This window comes from Maniola hyperantus, chromosome 28 (genome assembly GCF_902806685.2).
Source record: "Maniola hyperantus chromosome 28, iAphHyp1.2, whole genome shotgun sequence".
NCBI lineage: Eukaryota > Metazoa > Arthropoda > Insecta > Lepidoptera > Nymphalidae > Maniola > Maniola hyperantus.
This window is the reverse complement of record NC_048563.1, coordinates 589,456-610,629: the sequence shown is the minus strand read 5'-3', so window position 1 is coordinate 610,629 and position 21,174 is coordinate 589,456. Positions and strand designations below refer to the sequence as shown.

Below are 21,174 nucleotides of genomic sequence, written 5' to 3'. Positions count from 1 at the left end.
AACAAACACACTTTCGCATTTATAATTATTCCAATCCAAACCATCAGCCTGTTTGCGTCCACTGCTGGACATAGGCCTTTCCAAGAGCACGCCACCAAACACGGTCCTCCGCCTTCCTCATCCACCCGCTCCCCACCACCTTACCGTAATCGGGAATAGCAGGGCTGCCGGGAACTGGGGGCCTTTGTCTGTTGGCGCTGCTCATTAGAAGTAATGCCCATACTGACCACGCTGGGCAGGCGGGGTGGTCAGCGCAGGGCTGTAGGCCATTTCGCACCAGTGACGCTGCTGCCCGTCTCTGGTCTGTATTATTTAAAGCCAAGCCATTTGGAATGGTTATCCCGCCATTCTTCGGCCGTCAAATCCTCGTCCGCTGATTCGCAGGCGGCAGGGGGCACCACGTGCAGGTGAGGTTGACATTTGGGGTGTTAAGATGTTAGTGCACCCCCTTACCCCCCTTATAATTATTAGGGTACTGATTATGTCTCCTAAATCTTGGGTTAAGCAGTGCCTATATATGCACTTATTAAGTGCCCGTGTACGTTGCCCTGCGGTCTTATTATGGACTAGCTGATGTTCGTGACTTCGTTCGCGTGGACTACACAAATTCCAAAGCCCTATTTCACCCCCTTAGGCATTGAATTTTTAAAATCCTTTCTTAGCGGATAGACATCATAATATCAAGCTGCATGCCCAGCCCGATCCGTCCAGTAGTTTGAGCTGTGCGTTGATAGATCAGTTAGTCAGTCACCTTTTCCTTTTCTAATACCATTTAGAAGATTATGTCTCCTAGTCCTAAATCTTGGGCTAAGCAGTGCCTGTAGGCACTAATTAAGTGCCCCAGTACGTTGCCCTGCGGTCTTATTATGGTTTTTAACCCTAATTAGGGATATTTTTACATTAATTAGGGTAAATGAGTAAACAAATTTAATTTGAAAGCATTCAAGTTCCTTGTAAGTTGAAGGGAAAAACCTTTGGTTGAATGATGATACAGCTTTCATTGAGTGTGGTACAAAATGCAAGCTTTGAGCGGGTTTTGTTTTGTTACTAGGTCATGCCTGCGAAGCTGTGATAGCCGATAGATTAGGACGTCAACCTTCTAATTGGAGGTTGGCTCGGTCCCAGGCACGCACCTCTAACTTTTCGGAGTTCTGTGCGTTTTAAGTAATTAAATATCACTTGCTTTAACGGTGAAGGAAAACATCGTGAGGAAACCTGCATGCCTGAGAAAAAACCAAAGGTGTTTGAAGTCTACCAATCCGCACATGGCCAATGTGGTAGACTAACTATGGCCAAAACCTTTCTCAGTCTGAGAGGAGACCCGTGCTCTGTAGTGAGCCGGCGATGTGTTGTTCATGATGATGATGACGATGGCTGAGACTTCGCGTGGATTTAGGTTTTTAAAATCATTATCCGGAATAAAAAGTAGCCTATGTCCTTCCCCGGGAAGTATGCGAGACTAGTAAATTAATATTAGCGTTGAGTTGGCAGTTAAAACGCTTATAAGTAATCGCTGTATCGCCCGCTCGGCGCTTGTGATTTGGAACACAGCACTCCCACCGTCGCCTGCGCATACCGCTTCTATAATGGCAGCCAGTTTGATGCCTAGGGCTGCCACCTACTGCTAATGAAAAAAAATAAAGGCAAGTTACTAAAAGTTTGAAGATCAAAGTGTTGGAGCAGTGCGTGTCGCCAGTGATGACATATGGATCCGAGACATGGTCGCTAACTATGGGCCTCATAAGAAAGCTCAGAGTCACTCAGCGGGCGATGGAGAGAGCTATGTGCGGAGTTTCTCTACGTGATCTAATCAGACATGAGGAGATCCGTAGGAGAACTAGAGTAACCGACATAGCTCAACGGGTTGCGAAACTGAAGTGGCAATGGGCAGGGCACATAGTTCGTACAACCGATAGGCGTTAGGGTCCCAAGGTGTTGGAATGGCGACCTCCCACCGGAAGACGCAGTGTTGGAAGACCCTCCACTAGGTGGAAGGACGACATCAGACGAGTCGCAGGGAGCCTCTAGATATGTGCGTGTTAAGCAATTAAATATCACTTGAGAATTCTCAAAGGTGTGGGAAGTCTGCCAAACTGCACCTAGGCCAGCGTAGCGGACTAGCCAAACTACTGGACGGATCGGGTCGAAATTTGGCATGCACATAGATAGCTGACGTAGGCATCCACTAAGAAAGGATTTTTGAAAATGCAACCCCTAAGGGGGTGAAATAGTGGTTTGAAATTTGCGTCGTCCACGCGGACGAAGTCGCGTGCATAAGCTAGTTATTATTATATTAGTGACAGCCCTGCCTACTTGCTCGACTACTCTTTCAAGTTCGCATTTAGTATCATTATAGAACACAATCGCACTACTCGCTGACTTGACTTGAAACAATAAAATAACATAAAAATATAATTACAAAAAAGCGAAAAAATACACGCGTTTTATCTAAAACTTTCCTATATACTGTTTAGTGTTTTTAGTGTTATAGTGTTGGAAGTTTAGTGTACTTTAGTGGCGTGTTTTAGTGTAGTGCAGAGATTTACTATCAGATTTCCGGTAAGCAAGTGATATTAATATGTTATTGTTGTTTACTTATACCTACCTATTTAAGTGCCAGCATCTATATTTTTATAGACTTTTACGAGATGAAATCAGAAATGAGGAGATCTGTAGGAGAATTACTAGATAGATAAATAAATAAATAAAATAAAAATCTTTTTTATTCGTATAAACTTTTACAAGTACTTTCGAATAGTCGGATGCATCTACCACTGGTTCAGAATGCCTTTCCTACCGAGAAGAACCAGCAAGAGTAGAGTAACCGACATAGCTCAAAGGGTTGCGAAACTGAAGTGGCAATGGGCAGGGCACATAGTTCGTACAACCGATAGACGTTGGGGTCCCAAGGTGCTAGAATGGCGACCTCGCACCGGAAGACGCAGTGTTGGAAGACCCCCCACTAGGTGGACGGACGACATCAGACGAGTCTGCGGGAGCCGCTGGATGGCGGCGGCGCAAGACCGTGGCGTGTGGAAGTCCCTACAAGAGACCTATGTCCAGCTGTGGACGTCTATTGGTTGATGATGATGATGATGATTTTTATAGACTAGGTCCTAGGACCCAGGTAGATGTTGCCTGCCCATTTGTCTGCGTGGATTTAGAATTTCAATCAATCAATCAATCAGTCTGTTTGCGTCCACTGCTGGACATAGGCCTTTCCTAGAGCGCGCCACCACACACGATCCTCCGCCTTCTTCTTCCACCCACTTCCCGCTACCTTCTTAAGGTCGTCAGTCCAGCGGGTTGGAGGTCGTCCCACACTGCGCTTGCCGATACGCGGTCTCCACTCCAGAACGTGTCTGCCCCAGCGGACATCGGTTTTAGAATTTAGGTTTTTAAAAAAACCCGCGGGAACTCTTTGATTTTCCGGGATAAAAAGTATGTCTATTATCCTTTCCCGGGTTCCGTGCCTTTGAGAGCGCACCGTCGCGTCGCGTCGCGTCGGTCCCGTTTATTATCACTGGCTGATGATTGAACTGCTCAAACTCAAATTATTTATTCAGAATAGGTAAAATTTTACGCTTCCTGATTGTCATAAATTTTTATTTGTAAGATGAAATGATATAGTGGTGATAATTAATACGTGTACTTAAAACTAAAGCTACGAGGGTTCCAAACGCGCCCAGGTCTGAGAAGAGCCCACAACAAACTCAGCCGGGTATTCTTTTTATTATCACCACTTTACAAAATCACTTTAACTTATTAGAACTATCACAAGGGTGTTAAGCAACTCATTCCCGAGCTTTTTTATCATTTAAAAACATATAGAGTCGAAATCTCGTTTTCTAACCCGGTGTGGGCGGGCGCGGGTGACCTGCCGGTGTGTGCCCCATCCCCGCCCCATAGCCCGATTGCGACCTCAACCTGCCGCGGACTATACCTAGGTTTGATTTGGGGGGTGCCGAAAAAGAAAAAAGATGTGCCTCCCCTCCCATAGGCAATATTGTAAAAAAAACAACTTCACGCTCGCTTCGCTCTTCTGAATTTCTGAGTATCTAGATTTAATTTTGGGGATCCCGAAAAGGACACAAAATATGTATATGTACCTCTCTGGAGCGATATTTAAAAAAAAATGCGCTGGCTTCGAAAGAAAGAAAAAAGAGATAGCGGTTTTGTAGAGCGTTTGTCTTCTTCTTCTTTTCTTATTATATGGCTTTTTTCAGTGCCGTGTCAGCACAATGCACTTTGCCTCTGTCGTTGAGACCGACAAATGTCACATATGTATGAGTGACAGAGACAACGCTCTACAAAGCCGAAATCTCATTCTAAAGGTCGATGTACATTATATTCTGCCGCGTCCTGTACCTACCTAGTTAATATTTCTGCAATTGTTACTAATACACACACTTAATAAAACAGATTAAAAAGACAATAGATTTATTATTCCCACAATTAAAAATACTTAGTACTTTTTTCATCACATTTTAAATAACTGTATTCATCAGATTTTAGTGCCAATATAAAGTCTACTGGTCTAATGATACGGTTTAAAATCGCATTCATGATTTCATAGAACAATATAATGAAGAGGTAAACAATTAACAGGTTTCCAATTAAAGAATAATTATGATAAAAATTGTATTTACTTGTCACTAGTTGATGCCCGCGACTTCGTTTAAGTCCCGCAAATTGCTAACGCGCGTGGCTGCCATTTTAGTTTTTTTTTTTTTTTTTTTTTTTTTTTAAATTCTTTATTATCAATAAACATTTTACAAAACATATATAACGTTATAATTATAATGTTAAACTTAAATTATTAATACTTACAGGCTAAGTCGCGCCTCTTAAAGTTTATAAAGGAATATTATCTTACACGTTTAATCATAGATAGTTACATTTATATCACAAAACGAATTAATTGAATGCAATATACTTAAATGGTATATTCGCTTACAAAAAAAAAATGTTACAAAAAAAAAAAGTTACAAAAAAAAAAAAGTTACAAAAAAAAAAAGTTGCCATTTTAGCGACGTTAGCATTAGACTGAAGTTTCGAGCTGATGGTATCATCATCATCATCATCAACCAATAGACATCCAATTCTGGACATAGGTAGGGGTTTCCACACGCCACGGTCTTGCGCCGCCTGAATCCAGAGGCTCCCTGCGACTCGTCTGATGTCGTCCGTCCACCTAGTGGGGGGTCTTCCAACGCTGCGTCTTCCGGTGCGAGGTCGCCATTCCAGCACCTTGGGACCCCAACGTCTATATCGGTTGTACGAACTATTTAGGTTTAGGTTTCAAGGCGTTTATTTTCATAAAGACAAAGTCACTTACATGAGAACTTAATCTATATATATAAAAGGAGAAGGTGACTGACTGACTGACTGACTGATCTATCAACGCACAGTTGAAACTACTGGACGGATCGGGCTGAAATTTGGCATGCAGATAGCTATTATGACGTAGGCATCCGCTAAAAAAGGATTTTTGAAAATTCAACTCCTAAGGGGGTTAAATAGGGGTTTGAAATTTTGTAGTCCACGCGGACGAAGTCGTCTTCGTCTATCTATCTAAATATATAAAAGGAAAAGGTGACTGACTGACTGACTGACTGACTGACTGATCTATCAACGCACAGCTCAAACTACTGGACGGATCAGGCTGAAATTTTGCATGCAGATAGCTATTATGACGTAGGCATCCGCTAAGAAAGGATTTTTAAAAATTCAACCCCTAAGGGGGTGAAACACAGGTTTGAAATTTGTGTAGTCCACGCGGACGAAGTCGCGAGCACAAGCTAGTATATATATAAAAGGAGAAGGTGACTGACTGACTGACTGACTGACTGACTGATCTATCAACGCACAGCTCAAACTACTGGACGGATCGGGCTGAAATTTGGCATGCAGATAGCTATTATGACGTAGGCATCCGCTAAGAAAGGATTTTTGAAAATTCAACTCCTAAGGGGGTTAAATAGGGGTTTGAAATGTTGTAGTCCACGCGGACGAAGTCGCGAGCATAAGCTAGTTCTAAGAATAAAGTTTACAAATATTCACCATTTAATGCATTTGTCGAAGTGATTCGCATTACTCATAATGTGAGCAGCTAATTCATGTGCCCTGCCCAATTGCCACCTCAGCTTCGCAACCCGTTGAGCTATGTCGGTTACTCTAGTTCTCCTACGGATCTCCTCATGTCTGATTTGATAAAACTTGATGGTACATATTGTAAGATTTGTAAGTACGAGTATCAGAAGACAGCATCAAGACCGGGAGCCGCATCAGAAGCAGCTGAAAACGTCAAGCGGCGCAAGTATGTCTCTCTTATAGAGAGTTACATTTTTGTGCCGTTTGCCGTGGAGACCCTGGGGCCATGGAGTCTTAGTGCTAAAAAATTTTTACGAGACATTTCACTGCGATTAATAACCTCATCTGGTGACAGAAGGGCTGGCTCATTTTTTACGCAACGGATCAGCCTGGCTGTCCAGCGCGGAAATGCAGCCAGTATTCTTGGCACCATTCCACGCGGGCATGATTTGTACAGTAATTAGAAAGGGCTAGCTTTAAGTTTTATAGTAATATTTTCATTAAAAAAAACCGGCCTAGTGCGAGTCAGGCTCGCGCAATGAGGGTTCCGTACTACAGTCGTATTTTTTCGACATTTTGCACGATAATTCAAAAACTATGATCCATAAAAATAAATAAAAATCTGTTTTAGAATGTACAGGTGAAGACCTTTCATATGATACCCCACTTGATATAGTCACTCACTTCGAAAGTTGAAAATACTAATTATTAGTTCATGACAACAATTTAATTTTTTTTGTGTGATCTAACCCTAAATTCACGGTTTTCAGATTTTTCCCCAAATGTCAGCTATAAGATCTACCTACCTGCCAAATTTCATGATTCTAGGTCAACGGGAAGTACCCTGTAGGTTTCTTGACAGACAGACAGACAGACAGACAGACAACAAAGTGATACGGAACCCTAAAAAAGTACAAGTAAGTGGTTGACATTTAGCAAAAACCACAGGTTATACGAGCAAGTGACTTATTGAACTTCCGGTTATCGAAACCTTGGGGGGTTTCTTCCGTATATTTTGTCTAGACTATCTCACGTTTACACTGATGAATTCTATTCGTATCTGAAAGGTTTTGAGTTTTAAAGTCTGTACCTTAAACCTTTAGAGTTCCGTACCTCAAAAGGAAAAAGGAACCCTTATAAGATCACTTTGTTCGTTGTCCTAAAAGCTGTGTTGAGGCACATTTCGGATGTTCAAAGAAATCCTGTGGGAACTCTTAAATTTTCCGGGATAAAAAGTAGCGCATGTCCTTCCCCGGGTTGCAAGCTACCTCTGTACCAAATTTCGTTAAAATCGGTTGAACGGTTGAGCCGTGAAAAGCTAGCAGACAGACAGACAGACGGACAGACAGACACACTTTCGCATTAGTATGAATAGGTATTCTAAAAATTAAATATATTCTTTAGTGAAAATGGCTCAATACACAAGAATTGCGAAGTTTCCCCAAAATACGCATTCTTTACACGACCATTAAGAGAAAAACCAGTTTTATTCGATTGATATAACGAACTTACGGCTTTGCGATAACGAACTTTTTACTTGCCTACCTTTTTTTTTTTTTTTTTTTTTTATTGATCACGTAAATTTCAAAAATACATTTTAAAATAAACAGTTCGCCATCCTCTAGAAACTGTTAAAGTTTCCTACCTACATTCATTTATAATTTTAATACTAAATATAAGTTTTAAAATATCGTACATTTGGTTCAGTGTTGTTAGTTTATATGTATTGTTTTTTAGCTTTTAATAAGATATGTGTGACGTGTAGATACCTAATGTTAACGGCTTCGGTATACGGAAAAACTCAAGCTTCGAGTTTATGATTATACCTGAATTTGTGTAACCTGTAAATATTTTTTCTTAAATAAATATATTTTTTATTTATTTATTTATATAAAACCATTTTCAATAAAATTTCGTGTGTAGGTACGTTCAATGTTTAATCTACTGGGATTACGGTTCCTACTTATTATTTTATGGTAACAGAGGTCAGAGCACATAGAATTTTAAATAAAAATATTTATAAAAAGCGTGCAATTGCGCTAATTTATAAATTTAAAAAACCAGCCAAGTGCGAATCAGGCTCGCGCGCTGAGGGTTCCGTAGTACAATCGTATTTTATCGACATATTATTGCACGATAAATCAAAAACTACTTACTAGATCTCGTTCAAACCAATTTTCGGTGGATGTTTGCATAGTAATGTACATCATATATTTTTTTTAGTTTTATCATTCTCTTATTTTAGAAGTTAAGGGGGACAGGGGGGAGGGGATGGGACACACACATTTTACCACTTTGGTAGTGTCTCTCGCTCAAACTATTCAGTTTAGAAAAAAATGATACAAGAAACCTCAATATCATTTTTGAAGACCTATCCATAGATACCCCCACACGTATGGGTTTGATAAAAAAAATTTGAGTTTCAGTTCTAAGTATGGGGAACCCCAAAATGTATTGTTTTTTTTTTCTATTTTTGTGTAAAAATCTTAATGCGGTTCATTCACAGAATACATCTACTTACCAAGTTTCAACAGTATAGCTCTTATAGTTTCGGAAAAAAGTGGCTGTGACATACATCCAGACAGACAGACAGACAGACAGACAGACATGACGAATCTATAAGGGTTCCGTTTTTTGCCATTTAGCTATGGAACCCTAAAAAGAAAAAAAGAAGCAGAGAACATTTTATGATTTTCTTTTTTCTGAGATTTTTGATGTACATTTTAAATTAGGTATTTTTATAAACGGATAGAGGTCTGGTCTGGTTATTCAGGTTTCCAGTATCATATTATTGACCTTCTTATATGTTTAAGCAAAATTTAATGTGTTCAAAATAAAGTAGGTAGATATTTTAATGAAATCAATGACAGGTGTTTAATGATGATACGTCTTAAATGTGGAACATACTTTTCCTGTTTAAGTATTTGAATGTTTGTTATGTTCTTATATTAATTTTTTTTTTTTTTAATACAATAAAACTTAAAGCTAGCCTTATCTAATTACTATATAAATCATGACCGCGTGGAATGGTGCCAAGAATACTGGCTGCATTTCCGCGCTGGACAGCCAGGCTGATCCGCTGCGCAAAAAATGAGCCAGCCCTTCTGTCACCAGTTGAGGCTATTAATCGCGGTGAAATGTCTCGTAAAAATTTTTTAGCACTAAGACTCCATGGCCCCAGGGTCTCCACGGCAAACGGCACAAAAATGTAACTCTCTATAAGAGAGGCATACTTGCGCCGCTTGACGTTTTCAGCTGTTTCTGCTGCGGCCACGGCTGCGGCTCCCGGTCTTGATGCTATATATTAATTCTAAATAATATCTGTCCCGGCTTTACTCACGTGTTTAGTCGACGTTAGCCCGACTAGTTTCGAACCCATACGGGGTTCTTTTTCAAGGGAGTCCGTTCCCTAGAAAAAATACTTATAAATTAGCCACAATAATGTTATTGTGGCCAGTACCTTAACAAATATATATAACAATTATACATATATGTAACATCTTTTTTACAAAGCAAAGGCTCTTTACTCCATGTTATAATAACATGAAGTAAAAAGACCAACTATAGAAATAAAATATAAAATAAATATAAAAAAATAAAATATTAAATATTAAATATATAAAATCTTGGATTTTATTTCATTTAATAATAACTAGCTTATGCTCGCGACTTCGTCCGCGTGGACTACAAAATTTCAAAACCCTATTTCACCCCCTTAGGAGTTGAATTTTCAAAAATCCTTTCTTAGCGGATGCATACGTCATAATAGCTATCTGCATGCCAAATTTCAGCCCGATCCGTCGAGTAGTTTGAGCTGTGCGTTGATAGATCAGTCAGTCAGTCAGTCAGTCACCTTTTCCTTTTATATATATAGAAGATTAAATCTTAATACCAAAAACTCTGATTACCACGTCAGAGCTAAACAGAGCAATCTATGATTTAAAAAAAAAAAAAAAAAAAAAACGTCGACTACACACGTGAGTAAAGCCGGAACAGATATTATTTAGAATGGAAATCAGTCACATTAGTTTAAACGCTAAAATGTTCTCTTTTCTTGCTGGTTCTTCTCGGTAGGAACGGCATTCCGAACCAGTGGTAAATTAAAACTACCTGACTATTCATAAGCACTTTTAAAAAGTTTACATGAATAAAAAAACATTCTATTCTATTCTATTCTATTCTATTCTATATTATCACTAGCTGATGCCCGCGACTCAGTTTTCGTGGAATTAGGTTTTTAAAAATCCCGTGGGACTCTTTGAAATTCCGGGTAGTAAGTAGCCTAAAGTTGCCTGTGTCCTTCCCCGGGATGTAAGCTAACTTTGTACAAAATTTCATCAAAATCGGTTGCACTGTTGAACTGTGAAAAACTAGCAGACAGACAGACGGACAGACACACTTTCGCTTTTATAATATTAGTATATTTTTTATTTATTTTTATTTTTAGGGTTCCGTACCTCAAAAGGAAAAACGGAACCCTTATAGGATCACTTTGTTGTCTGTCTGTCTGTCTGTCTGTCTGTCAAGAAACCTACAGGGTACTTCCCGTTGACCTAGAATCATGAAATTTGGCAGATAGGTACATCTTATAGCTGACATTTAGGGAAAAATCTGAAAATCGTGAATTTAGGGTTAGATCACACAAAAAAAAATTAAATTGTGGTCATGAACTAATAATTAGTATTTTCAACTTTCGAAGTGAGTGACTATATCAAGTGGGGTATCATATGAAAGGTCTTCACCTGTACATTCTAAAACAGATTTTTATTTATTTTTATGTATCATAGTTTTTAAATTATCGTGCAAAATGTCGAAAAAATACGACTGTAGTACGGAACCCTCATTGCGCGAGCCTGACTCGCACTTGGCCGGTTTTTTATTTTAAAGAATATTAGCCATGTTTATCATGCTGCCTAATATTCCCCTTCCTCCTTATTAAGCGTAAAGCTTGTGCTAGGAGTAGGTACGACAATAGTGCAACGGGTGGGGTTTGAACCGACGACCTTTCGGTTTTCAGTCCGCTCCTCTAACCGTTGAGCTATCGAGGCTCTATATATTATTATGTATATTTATAGTATGGATGGATAGTTAGGTATCATCATCATGATCAACCCATCGCTGGCTCACTACAAAGCACGGGTCTCTTCCCAGAGTGAGAAGGGTTTTGGTTATAGTCCTACCACGCTGGCCATGTGCGGATTGGTTTTTTTTTTTTTTTTTTTTTCCTTATTGTTGAGTGCCAATTAGCTACTCAATTATATTACGATCTAGCCTAATGTATGACTAATAAGTAATTTTATTTTAACCTAAACTTATAAATTATTTTATATACTAAGAAATTGTCCACTGACGCATCTTAGTCTTTCTTGATTTGAGATATGACACTTTGTTCACGTGTTCTTTCAGCACTTACACTATGTACACTATCACTAATCACTATACACTAACTCAAAAGGTTTGGTCCTTTTTAGTCTTCTCACTGTCTCCGTTACGTCAAGCAGCTGGATTGCTTCAACGTTAACGTGGTGGTGAAGCCTATAGTCGTGGGCTTTGGCAGATTTGGTGATAACTTTATGGACGTATTCAATTTGAAGGTCCCTATGAATATCATCATTTCTGATGTACCAGGGTGCATTTACAATATTCCTGAGTACTTTGTTTTGGAACCGTTGGATGATTTGGATGTTACTTTTTTTGGTACAGCCCCACAGCTGTATGCCATAAGTCCAAATGGGCATCAGGACTTGTCTGTACAAAAGAATCTTGTTGTGTATTGACAGCGAGGAATATCTACCAAGTAGCCAATACATCTGTTTATACTTTATATCAAGTTCTTTCCTTTTTTTCTTGACATGAGCTTTCCAGCGCAACTTCACATCAAGTGTCATACCAAGGTATTTAGCTGTATCCACGTAGGAGATTTTTTGGTCGTTTATGAAGACAGCGTGATACTTTTTTGTTTTATTTGTGAAATCTATATGAACTGACTTTGATTCATTTAGCTTTATTCTCCACTTTTTAGTCCATTTATAGACTTTATTTAGCGCTATTTGTAGGTTACCCACTGCCTCTTCATGTGTGCCTCCTACGGCCATAATGGCAGTATCATCAGCAAAAGTGGCAATAGTATTGTTTTCCAGGTCTGGAATATCGCAGGTATATAATAGGTACAGGACCGGCCCTAAAACACTCCCTTGCGGAACTCCAGCTTTTATACATTTAAGCTCAGAGTAGGCATCTTCTTGTTTTACTCTAAATGCTCTATCTGTTATGTATGATTCCAGGATATCTGCGAATGATTTGGGTAGCTTGTTTCTAATTTTATGAATCAAACCTTCATGCCAAACTTTATCAAAAGCCTTTTCAATATCAAGAAATACCGTGGAACAAACTTTCTTTTCTTCAATTGTTTTTTCTATGGTGTTAACAATTCTATGTACTTGATCAATAGTTGAATGTTTCTCTCTGAATCCAAACTGATGATCTGGTATCAGGTTTTTGTTTTCTAATATTGGTTTCATCCTCTTCAGTAGGAGCTTTTCGAATAGTTTTGACATAATAGGCAACAAAGAGATAGGCCTATATGATGTTGCTTCATGAGGTGGTTTTCCTGGCTTAGCTATCATAATGACCTCGGCCACTTTCCACACATTAGGCACGTACCTGAGTCTAAATGCAGCGTTTATTATTGTGGTGAGCTTAACTATGGCTTTCCTTGGAAGGTTTAATAAAATTTCTCTCGTAATTAAATCATATCCAGGAGCTTTCTTGGGACCCAATTTGTGCTTTATTTCTCTACATATTTCTTTGGGTGTCACTAGTTTGATGTCTACATCTTCTTTGATTTCCCTAGTAGAGTCTTTATCAATTTCTTCTCCTTCGTATGGCTGAAATATATTCTCTAAGTGGTCTGCAAATCGTTTAGCCTTTTGGTCGTTATTAATCGCCCACTCATTGTTTTCTTTTTTAATTGGAGGAATATGCATTAGTGACTTGTCCATATTCTTTGTCGCTTTCCAGAGTGAATAATTGGTGCTCCGGTCATTTGTTAAATTTTGAAGGTAATTGTCCATAGTTATTTGTTCATACTTTTTGATTTCGCGCTTGATTTTTTTTGTAAGTTTATTCAATATTCTTTTATCTAATGGAGATCTAGTCTGATGCCATCTATTTCTTGCCCTTCTCTTTTCAGTTATTAGGTTTAATATATGTTTCGGATACACTGTACTTTTAGGTATATTTTTATATTGTGATGGAGTATTTTTCCAGGCCGCCTGTTGTATGTCTACAACAAATTGATTGACCTCTTCATTTAGTTGTCCTGGACATTTTAATGGTACTTTTAGATTAATGCTGTAATTCAGTTCTTGTTTAAAGCCTTCCCAGTCCGTCTTTTTACTTGCTAAGGTCGGAGTAGATTCTTTAAATAAGATTGTTTCGCTTAGTGTAAGTAATATTGGAGAATGATCAGAGCTCATGTCATGTCGTTCTTCAATTCTAAGATATTTAGGTGATATATTTTTGTAGATAAAGAAGTCTATTAGGTCTGGAATTTTACCAGGGTCAGTCGGCCAGTATGTTGGTTTTCCAGTGCTAGCTACATTACATTTCAGTTGCTTAATTGCTTCTAGTAGTTCTTTTCCTTTAGTCGTAGTTAATCTAGATCCCCAATAGGTATTTTTAGCGTTGAAGTCACCTCCTACGATAAACTTATTTCCATATTGTTCTAGAAAACTAACATATTTATCTTTTTTTTACTGAGTGCCTTGGCGGACAATATATAGCTACTACTATAATTGGATACAGCTTTGTTTGTACGTGTATGGCCACAGCTTGAATTTCTTGTTCTTCATATTTGCTTTCCTGGAAGTGGTAGAGATTTTCTTTGATAATTACAGCACTGCCACCCCTAGCTGTATTATTAGGATGTAACGCATGGTAGACTTTATATCCTTTAAATCTAACGAATGACTCTTTAGTGAAGTGTGTCTCGGATATCAGACACACGTCAATATTTTCCATATTCAGGACTACTTCTAGCTCGTGCTTATGTTGGATTAGTCCGTTAGAGTTCCAAGCCATAATTTTGAGGATATTATTATTCATTATTTCGATTTAATTGTAGCTTTTTTGGTGCTATCTTCAAGTTTTTTTAGTCGCTCATCAAAGGAAGACATGTATTTTAAAATTGAATCTAGTTTACTTTCAAGATTGTTATCTGTCTGTATGTTAGATTTAGCTGCAACAGTTTGAGCATATGTCATTTTATTTGACGTAGTATTTTTTGGAATCTCTTGTTTTTTGGTAATATTATCATTAGTTCCTAGTTTTCCTCTACTTGCTGCGGATTCTTGTTGCTGTCTATACGGTGCTGATGACTTTTTAGTATTATTTTTTCTTATGCTTTGCATTTCTTTGGCTATCATACACCCCCTATAATTTGCTGGGTGTGATCCACCGCAATGCACACACTTTGGTTTCTCATCTGCTGGTTTTTTGCAGTCTTTAGTGATGTGTTTTCCGGTGCATTTTACACACCGTGGTTCCCGAGAGCAGTATTTTTGTGTGTGTCCATAAGATTGACACCTTTTACATTGAGGTACTAACTTCGATGTTTTTAGGGGTTGTATTTCTACCTTGCATCCTAGGATAGACTTAATGTTGTGGATCTTGTTGATATCCTCATTGTGATTAAACGTAAGCATAAACATATTGAGTGGCTCCTTGCTCTGCCATCTTAATTTGTTTGCCACGTCTTCTATTTTAAATCCTTTATTTGTGAGGTCTTCCATTATTCTACTCGGTTGGCATGTATAATGCAATTTTTTTGTCATAACTCTTATTGGCCTTTCCTGCTTATTCTCGTAGGAATGCCAAATACAATTATTTTGGGTTAAGAGCTTACTAATAGTTTTATAAGCGTCTTCATTTTTTGTATTAATTTTAACTGTCTCCTTGCCCATCATCTTCACGGTGAATGAGTCCTCAGATGAGTTGTCACTCGGCAGACTTGCAGTTATTAAATCGTAAAACGATTGATAGTCTATCACAGCCGATACGATAATGGGGGGCGGCTGAGGCATTTTTTTAGGTTTCCTTCCTTCATGTTTATTTTCAGTATCAGATTCCTGAGTCTGAATGGGAGACGTGTTCAACTTCCTTTTTTTCCTGCCTTTTACTCTAATCCATTCAGTTTCTTTAGCGAGCTCTTCCTCATCAGTACAGTAATCAACCGGTTCAGTTGAGCTCTTTTGAGTAGAGCCAATATGCTCGGAATATCTAGTTGATTTCGATCCTGACAGGGCTTCAATTTGCCTTTGCAGCTCTAAAATCTGCTCATTCATGGTTTTTATACTGAGCTGAAGGTTTTCATTTTCCAGCTTTTTTTCCTTTAGTGCTTTATAAATATTCACGTTCTCTTCTGACACTTGGGTGAGTTTCGTATATAGGAATCGCTCAGTATCCGTAGTTAATTTAACTTTTTGATGCTCGCCCATTGTTGCAGTATACAACTAGTATAGCTGCAATACAATATTTTAATTTAAAATAATATGTATTTCACAGTCCGAATCGCGGTAACTGGGTCATTATGACGCACGCGGTACGTCCGGCGCGGCACGCGGGCCGAGTCAGCGATTTTACGTTTTAGCACAATACGCGGTTGTTATTGACAGAGATTGAACACTGACTGATGTGCGGATTGGTAGATGCAGGTTTCCTCATGATGTTTTCCTTCACCGTTAAAGCAAGTGATATTTAATTACTTAAAAAAGAAACCGGCCAAGTGCGAGTCAGGCTCGCGCAACGAGGGTTCCGTACTAGAGTCGTATTTTTTCGACATTTTGCACGATAATTCAAAAACTATGATGCATAAAAATAAATAAAAATCCGTTTTAGAATGTATACGTGAAGACCTTTCATATGATACCCCACTTGATCTATCATCTTCCAGAATTGAAAATACTAATTATTATTAGTTCATGACCACAATTTGTGTGATGTAACCACAAAAAACCATCATCACGACGACCTCCCTGGCGCAGTGGTGAGCGCTGTGGTCTTATTAGTGGGAGGTCCCGGGTTCGATTCCTGGCAGGGGTTTGGAATTTTATAATTTCTAAATTTCTGGTCTGGTCTTGTGGGAAGCTTCGGCCGTGGCTAGTTACCACCCTACCGGCAAAGCCGTGCCGCCAAGCGATTTAGCGTTCCGATACGATGCCATGTAGAAACCAAAGGGGTATGGGTTTAATAAAAACTGCCATACCCCTTCCAGGTTAGCCCGCTATCATCTTAGACTGCATCATCACTTACCATCAGGTGAGATTGCAGTCAACGGCTAACTTGCATCTGAATAAATAAATAAAAAATCAATCGATCGACGTCCACTGCTCTGTTTTGAAGGCGGACGTCCAAATCACAAGGCTAGATTAGATAATAGGTACCTGTTAAATGGGAAAAATAGTGTATTTTCTCAGAAGATGCATTATAACTTAACAATTATCCACTTACGTCTTACAGCGACGAGGCCGCGTGTGGCGTACAATAACAACACGATTATACAAATTCCGATACTAAATTATGAAATTATGATTACTTAACTACACTCGCGAGCAAAAGTATGGAATTACCTGCATGTGAATGCTACGAGTGATCTTAAGAACTAAATGACTGATGAATATTAATAAAAGTGGTACCATTTTAAAGGCTATAATACCAAATTAATTAAAATTAAACCCGTATTTCAGGAGGTTTCCTGGTTTTAAGTGGAGGAGCAAGAGTTTAAGGAGCAAGAAAAAATACCGTTTCAGTTTCTCGATGCTTAGCGAGTTGCGCGACATTGCCCCCTGTAAAAGCGCATGGTATCGGAATTTTCTTATCAATCGGCTGTTACACATTGACCAGTACATATCTCTGCTAAATTCGACCTGTGGCCTTGGACCATAATGGATACCTCACCCACAGAAGCAGCAGAAATGTTTACCTACTGCAACAAGGGCAGAGCTGTGAAAAAGGAACCTTTATAGGATCACTGAAGCTGTGATAGCTTAATGATAAAGACGTCCGCCTTCTAATCGGAGGTCTGGGTTTCGATCCCGGGCACGCACCTCTAACTTTTCTGAGTTATGTGTGTTTTAAGTAATTAAAATATCGCTTGCTTTAACGGTGAAGGAAAACATCGTGAGGAAACCTGCATGCCTGAGAGTTCTCCATAATGTTCTCAAAGGTGTGTGAAGTCTAACAATCCGCACGTGGTACGTGGTAGTAGATTATTTATTTTATTTTTATTTAGACAAAACGAAAAGTGAACAATTTACACTACACTTTTAGACCAAAGCACTAGATAAAAAGCCGAGACTGGTGTTGGCAGTTTGCAGCCCAAATAGACCGTAGTCTGTGCTAGGGCTGACAAAGTTCATCGACCTCATTCATACTATATTATATTATATTATATTTATACTAGACTATATATATTCATACATTACTAAAACTATATTATATTTGGTGCAACAGTGTTAATGCATACGACGGAGTTTAGATATATAATTTAAAAATAGATAGAATAAATTTTAATAAGTTAAAGCATATATTATAATATATATGGTATGATATTGCAGTCAAGGGTTAACTTGCATATGAATTTAAAAAATTTTATGTTAAGTAGGTACTTGTTTTATTGGTTTTATTTTTTTATTTTTTTATTGATCACGTAAATTTCAATAATACATTTTAAAATAAACAGTTCGCCATCCTCTAGAAACTGTTAAAGTTTATGTGAGGATGGCGAGTTCGCGTTATACAAATTTAATAAAATATAGGTAAAAAAACTGTTATAAAAATAAAAGCTGTTAATTAATTAATGGTAAAAACTATCAATAATAACTGTGATGTTATCAGCATTAATGTAACGTGGGCGAGTCGACATCCTGTAGGATTACTTACGTTGATATTTCATCTATTTGCATATCATTTTTAACAATATATTATGTTTATAAAAATAACATACCTTACTAACATAAATACTACAAAAAAATAAAATAACACAAACATACAGAAACAATTAAAAATCATTTTCGGTATTTTATTTCAATTTTAATCTATTTTTTAACTTTTTATTACAAAGGTGACTCAAATGAAAATACAAAAAACAAAAATACCAAACTTATTCTAGAACATAAAAATTACAGATCGAAAATATCATCTAAACCACCGCAACGAGGCAGGGTGCTGGGAACGCTGGCAGCGTTACCTCGTTGAATGGCCACACTAATATTATGCTGACCGAGGTAACTGCCAGCCCTCCGGTCCCCCGTGGATTCCGCGAGACGGGATGAAAGGTCCTTAAAAGAGGATCTAGCATCCTCGCCCCACGAACCCATGGTCTCCACCCCAAAAGGCACAAATATGAAACTATTTTTTTTTTAAAAGTTTTATTACAATAAAACTTAAAGCTAGCCTTATCTAATTACTATATAAATCATGACCGCGTGGAATGGTGCCAAGAATACTGGCTGCATTTCCGCGCTGGACAGCCAGGCTGATCCGCTGCGCAAAAAATGAGCCAGCCCTTCTGTCACCAGTTGAGGCTATTAATCGCGGTGAAATGTCTCGTAAAAAATTTTTAGCACTAAGACTCCATGGCCTACTATTTTCTATATTCTCATTAAAAAATTAAGTTTTTTTAACTCGTGGGAAAACTTTAATTTTCCCGTACAAAAAAATAGCGTCCACTCCAAGCATGTAAATTTCGTCAAATTAGTTAAACAGACGGGCCGTGAAAAGCTAGCAGGCAGACATTTTCAAATAAAAATAAAAATAAAAGTAAAAATCTTTTTATTCGTATAAACTTTTACAAGTACTTACGAATAGTCGGATGCATCTACCACTGGTTCGGAATGCCTTTCCTGCCGAGAAGAATCAGCAAGAAACTCGGCGGTTGCTCTTTTCAAATATTTGATATAGGTACAAGATTATGCCATGTATAAAATAGTATAAACGGATAGTATGGATTAAGGGATGATTTATACCAACACGAGGCGAGCATGGACGAGGCACGGATTACGGCACGCGTTGAAGCATAAACTGCTTCATATAAAATGTTCGTGATGTTTTGAATCCGTGCCTCTTCCGCGCCTCGTACGTGGCACGTGTTGGTATAAATCATCACTAAGAAGTGTTTATTCGTGATGCGTTCCAAACAAACGTACAGTACGCCGCAGAAAGTAATGTACATCGGCCTTTAGAATGACATTTTGGCTTTGTAGAGCGTTGTCTCTATCACTCATACCTAAATGACGTTTTGTCGGTCACAACGATAGAGACAATGCTTTATAAATCTACTTATCTCCTTCTTAAGGTCCATGTACATTATTTTCTGCCGCGTACTGTAGTTTTGGTTCTCATATAACTAGCTTATGTCCGCGACTTCGTCCGCATGGACTACACAAATTTCGAGAACCCCTGTTTTACCCCTTTAAGGGATGAATTTTCAAAAATCCTTTCTTAGCGGATGCCTACGTCATAATAGCTATCTGCATGCAAAATTTCAGCCCGATCCGTCGATTAGTTTGAACTGTGCGTTGATAGATCAGTCAGTCAGTCAGTCAGCTTATCGTTTTATATATTTAAGCTTCAATAGCTCAACCGGTATAGGAGTGGACTGAAAACCGAAAGGTCGACGGTTCAAACCCCGCCCGTTGCACTATTGTCGTACCTACTCCTAGCACAAGCTTGACGCTTAGTTGGAGAGGAAAGAGGAATATTAGTCATCTAACATGGCTAATATTCTTTAAAAAATATATATATATATATATATATATATATATATGTAGATAGAATAGATTAGGTACGTTGATCTACAGTCAGTAATATAATATTTTAATGCGTTGTCATTGTTTTTGTTGAACTTCTTCGTAGACTGGTTTAAGATTTAACTGTATATCTGACCACAGTTTAGGGTTGCCACCCGTAGGTACTAATCACTACTCTTATTATAAATGCGAAAGTGTGTTGGTTTGTTGGTTTGTCCTTCAATCACGTCCCAACGGAGCAAGGGATCGACGTGATTTTTTGCATGGGTTAGAGACGTGGAGAGTGACGTAGGCTTTTTATCCCTAAAATGGGGTCATGGGGTTATTCAAGGGGCGGACCAACAAATTCCTAAAAGGCCGGCAACGCATCGGCGGCTCCTCTGGTGCTGCAAATGTTCATGGGCGGCGGTAATCACTTAGCATCAGGTGACCCGCCTGCTCGCTTGCTCGCTATATCTATTAAAAAAAAAAAAAAAAAAAAAAAAAAAAAAAAAAAAAAAAAAAAAAAAAAAAAAAAAAAAAAAAAAAAAAATCAAAGAGTTCTCGCGGGAGTCACAGAAACCTGAAGCTACGGGTATCAGCTAGTCTAAGTATATAAAAAGAAAAGGTGACTGACTGACTGACTCATCTATCAACACACAGCTAAAACTACTGGACGGATAAATTGCAGATAGCTATTATGACGTAGATATCCGCTAAAGTATTTTTGAAAATACAGCCCCTAATGGGGTAAAATGGGTGTACACTCTAAATTTTTTCTCTGTGAATTGTAATTGTTATTTTATAATATGTGTACTATCTGTTGGCAAACCAATAAAAAAAAAAAAAAAAAAAAAAAAAAAAAAAAAAAAAAAAAAAAAAAAAATGGAGGTTTGAAATTTGTGTAATCTACATATGTGGAAGAAATCGCGGGAATAAGCTAGTAAGTAATTATAAACTATACTAGCTGAGTCTCGCGACTTTGTACGCGTGGATTTAGGTTTTGAAAATCCTGTGGGAACTTTTTGATTTTCCGGAATAAAAAGTAGCCTATGAGTTATGACACTCTCCAGGTTTTAAACTATACCCATGCAAAAAATCACGTTGATCCGTTGCTCCGTTGCGACGTGATTGAAGGACAAACGAACAAACCCACAAACAAACACACTTTCGCATTTGTAATAAGGGTACTACTGATTTGCTACCTAATAGTTGGCAACCCTAGCACTTACAGTTACCCTACTTACCTCTTAGATAAGTTTATCTAATTCAGACAATAGGTAACCTTATATAT

At 38.3% G+C, this 21,174-nt stretch overlaps 1 protein-coding gene across 2 annotated transcripts in view; it reads left to right on the top strand.

Moving 5' to 3' along the window:
- Window positions 1-2,360: 2,360 nt before the first annotated feature.
- LOC117994887 (uncharacterized) overlaps window positions 2,361-21,174 on the top strand; it is a 35,169-nt gene continuing 16,355 nt past the window's right edge. For both annotated transcript variants that reach the window (XM_069508367.1, XM_069508366.1), the window contains exon 1: window positions 2,361-2,559. The gene's annotated coding sequence lies outside the window, so the exon portion shown is untranslated. The remainder of the gene's footprint in view (window positions 2,560-21,174) is intronic.